Here is a 4469-nt window from a genome sequence, read left to right as displayed (position 1 = left end):
CTAGCAAGGAGATCGGGCTGAAACTATAGCTACAAGCTATCCAAGGATGGTACTATAGAATGTCACCTCAAGGTAGGCCTAGTGGCGTCATCTCTTGGTTAGGCCGGAAACTTATCAATCCACCCTCGTATATGTACAATACAACTGGACGTGCGTTTTCATACAAGGATGTGGAAAGATACATTACACGCGCCTTTTAGTTGTTAAGGGAACAGAAAATATGGGACAAAGAAACGTGAGTGTAAATGGCATTGTAACTTCCACTTTATCTTTTGGAAACAAAGATACCAACTGTCATACAAAATGAGATTTCTGTGCCGTTCCCTTCTGGTTTATTATCATAGAGACAAATTCAAAAGGTGTGGAATATATATTCCGGTTTTCGTTATCCGAAACAGCGCAAATGTACAAAATTATTTCAGCTTTTCTCCTTTTAAGAATCTCATATTTTAACGGTATGAAATATGAATGTCATTAAATGTTATCTGTACTGGGTGATTCAGGATTAATTGGTCAAATTTAAAATATAAATTCATGACCCCAAAACAAGAAAAACACTTTCTGTGAAAGAGTAAACAGGCCAGAAGAAGAGTCAATGGAAGAAATATTCAACAAATTGCGAGTTGCACAAGTCCAACATCACTATTTNGGCTGAAACTATAGCTACAAGCTATCCAAGGATGGTACTATAGAATGTCACCTCAAGGTAGGCCTAGTGGCGTCATCTCTTGGTTAGGCCGGAAACTTATCAATCCACCCTCGTATATGTACAATACAACTGGACGTGCGTTTTCATACAAGGATGTGGAAAGATACATTACACGCGCCTTTTAGTTGTTAAGGGAACAGAAAATATGGGACAAAGAAACGTGAGTGTAAATGGCATTGTAACTTCCACTTTATCTTTTGGAAACAAAGATACCAACTGTCATACAAAATGAGATTTCTGTGCCGTTCCCTTCTGGTTTATTATCATAGAGACAAATTCAAAAGGTGTGGAATATATATTCCGGTTTTCGTTATCCGAAACAGCGCAAATGTACAAAATTATTTCAGCTTTTCTCCTTTTAAGAATCTCATATTTTAACGGTATGAAATATGAATGTCATTAAATGTTATCTGTACTGGGTGATTCAGGATTAATTGGTCAAATTTAAAATATAAATTCATGACCCCAAAACAAGAAAAACACTTTCTGTGAAAGAGTAAACAGGCCAGAAGAAGAGTCAATGGAAGAAATATTCAACAAATTGCGAGTTGCACAAGTCCAACATCACTATTTTTATATAGGGTTGTTCGGAAAGTCATTTCGTTTTTTCCCGACAGAGGATTTTATTGTATTCTTTTGCAATGTAAATTTCAAGAGGATATCTCCTTTTGTTTATGGATAGCGCTGCCACAACAATAACTATATGTTGGACCCGTGTATGGAACCCTACAATGGGTTAAATCTAAATTTTTCATAAAATGGATTTGATACGATGCTGGGCAACAGTTTTCATTGAAGATATCTACCAATTAAAGACTATATTTAGGACTTTTTGCAGTGATTTTAACATCGATAACTTAGAAAGAAGTAAGGGAAGATGTTTCCGAAAGCAAGTATACTTTGACTAACAGGCTACAAGGAAAAGGTCCTCATTGTGGGAGATCTATCTAAAGATCAATAAGGAAATTGACTATTTTTTCTACCTCGTATCTTCGGAATTTCAAAATTCGAATGCAACATACGCAGAGATAAACAGAAAAATTTTGAAAATTTTTTTGGAAAAATACAACCAAGTTCCTGAATTTTGGTAATCACCTACAATTTTGAAGAAAATTTTTNGCAAAAGGTGTTGGACCAGAACGGTCAATATATAATTTAATAAAATATTTGTTTATTATACGAAAACTGTCTTTCATTTCCACAAAAAAAAACGAAATGAATTTCCGAACAACCCTATAGTTTTCATACGGATAACAAGTTAAACAGACATACAATTTAGACATCTTTTTTAGAAATGAGTTAGTTTAATATGAAATATTTTTCTGAAAATTCATTTCTGAATTTTTTACCCACTTCACACTACCTCAAATTAATGTCACCTCTCGTAGTTTAGTGGTCAGAACATTGGTATGTAAAGCCAAAGGTCCCGGGTTCGATTCCCGGCGGGGGTGTGACAACAGCAACAATTTTTCCCTCATTAATTTGAAGTAGTGTGTAGTGGGTAAAAATTCAGAAATTAATTTTCAGAATAATATTTCATATGGATAACAAGTTATAAAAGTGAACGTAATTTTCCAATATCTATCGGCTGCTTCATAAAAGACACCATGTTAAACACTTTATATCACAAAATATATAAATTTTAGTTTTTTTGTGTGTAATAATATATACAAAATTTCGACAATTTTCTCTGCTAATAGTGCAAATAAAGAAACCGATGAAAAGGGGAAATTTTGGTGCATAATTTTCTGAATTAAACAGTAGCGAACATGCAGTTAATTTTTTGTGCGTGCTTCGAAAATATACTTTTAGGTTATGCACTAAATAACTAAACAAGCAATGATTATTTTTACTTAGATTTGCTACGTGTTTCTTCCTCTTTGAACTATGCTTCGCTGTGTTTTCAGATGCTTCAAATTTGCTATAAATAGGTTTTAATAAGTATCTTTTTTACAATTTTGTCTAGTGTTATAGTGTGATATTTGGCATATTAAATTAGTTAGAAAACGTCGCTGAATTCAAATGAGAAAATACGAAACCGTAAAAAAAACAAGTGAGTAGTAAACAATTGAGAACTATATATAAAAATTTAAAGAAAATGTGGTATAACAGAGGTAATTATCCAGAATTGGGGCTACAGACCAAAATCGCTTCAAAAATTTTTTCATCGATTTTCGGTCATTGTAGATATAATAAAATTAGATATTAGACCGTGGGGGAGACAGTTTTTTATGACATAAAAAATAGAAAAAAAAATTTTTGAATGATACTTCAAAATTCAAATCATAGTTCTAAACTGTAGGTACGGGAAGAGATAGGAAGGAGATCAGGGACGGAAGTTATACAACCTTTTAATCTTTTTATATCACTATTGTCACTGCGTAAAATTTTTTTATCAATATTAAATAACTATACATACACCATATACCTTATGAAGTAAGCTGTAATAAAAATGAATGTGTCTCGCCCGCCTTAAATATAATCATTAAACCCTCAGAAATAACCAGAAATCGTTGAAAAAATTTTTGGAGTGATTTTGGTCTGGAGCCTCAATTCTAGGAGTTGTATGAAATTCCTATATTGTACTTACTAGGAAATGTATCGTATAAAACTAATGCTTTTTGTGAATAAAACACTCTAATATTTTAGCCCGTCTCCGGCGGGCAGGGGCACTAAATAAACCCCAATCTCTCATAAATATACCTAACCAAACAATGACGTTATCAGTGTAGGTAATTATCCAGAATTGGGATAATTTTGAAAAATTATCGTTCAAAAAATTTTTTGTTTTATTTATGAAGTCATAAAAAACTATCTCCCCTACCTTCTAATATCTAATTCTATTATGTAGAATGACCTTAAACGGATGAAAAAATTTTTGGAAAGATTTCGGTCTGGAGCCCCAATTCTGGACAATTACCGTAAGAGAAATTTGATAAATGCATGCATTTCCGAAATGACTACAACTTTTCCCAATTAGCCGCCTCTCTAACTTGATTACTATAATAAAGGTGACCTTTTTATCTTAGACTAGAGGGATATCTGTGGGAATATCTACTCATCAACTTTACACGCCAAATTGTGAGACTGCAATCAATAGAATTTGTATCTGCACCTATCTAGGGACATTTGCGGAATTGATTAATTGTAATTCATTCTGAAGAAAGTACAAATTTAGACTACATCAATTGTAAGCCACTTTATTACGATCTTATTTAGAAATCTTTTGGATATCTAACCATATGACCCTTGGCTATCGTTGAATTCAATGCTCGCAAATTGCATCAAATTTGATTTTTCGCAATTAGTGCTTGCATATAAAGCACTGCATGCAGTTATGATAACATTGCCCGGCAAATTCGACCGCAGTGTCCGCTGTTGGCGTTACACAAGTCACACAAGGTTGTCTGGGTTGCAGACCATCGAATAATAGATACCTAATAATAGTATTAACCCAAATTGGCTACCATTATTAATATTTTTTGAACCTGTAAAATAATAGTTACTTGTAGGATGAAGTAGGTGAACACTTTGTCACCTATTTTCTAGATAGCATATAGACTTATTTCTCTCACAAAATAAATATACAAATTATGTTGTTATTGTTATCACTACGAGGGTGGATTGATAAGTTTCCGGCCTAACCAAGAGATGACGCCACTAGGCCTACCTTGAGGTGACATTCTATAGTACCATCCTTGGATAGCTTGTAGCTATAGTTTCAGCCCGATCTCCTTGCTAGTGTAGGTTTGACAGCACG

At 33.6% G+C, this 4469-nt stretch overlaps 1 protein-coding gene and 1 non-coding gene across 3 annotated transcripts in view; one reads left to right on the top strand and one right to left on the bottom strand.

The window, feature by feature from the left end:
• The window catches only part of LOC108734605, a 371439-nt gene that overhangs the window by 98631 nt on the left and 268339 nt on the right, over positions 1-4469 (bottom strand). The gene's annotated exons all lie outside the window — the stretch shown is intronic.
• Trnay-gua lies at positions 2088-2160 on the top strand. Its single transcript has one exon. It is a non-coding gene; the product is annotated as a tRNA-Tyr (tRNA).

The sequence above is a fragment of the Agrilus planipennis genome, unplaced genomic scaffold (genome assembly GCF_000699045.2).
Source record: "Agrilus planipennis isolate EAB-ADULT unplaced genomic scaffold, Apla_2.0 scaffold89, whole genome shotgun sequence".
NCBI lineage: Eukaryota > Metazoa > Arthropoda > Insecta > Coleoptera > Buprestidae > Agrilus > Agrilus planipennis.
Note: the sequence above shows the minus strand (reverse complement) of the source record. Positions and strands in the feature narration are given on the sequence as shown.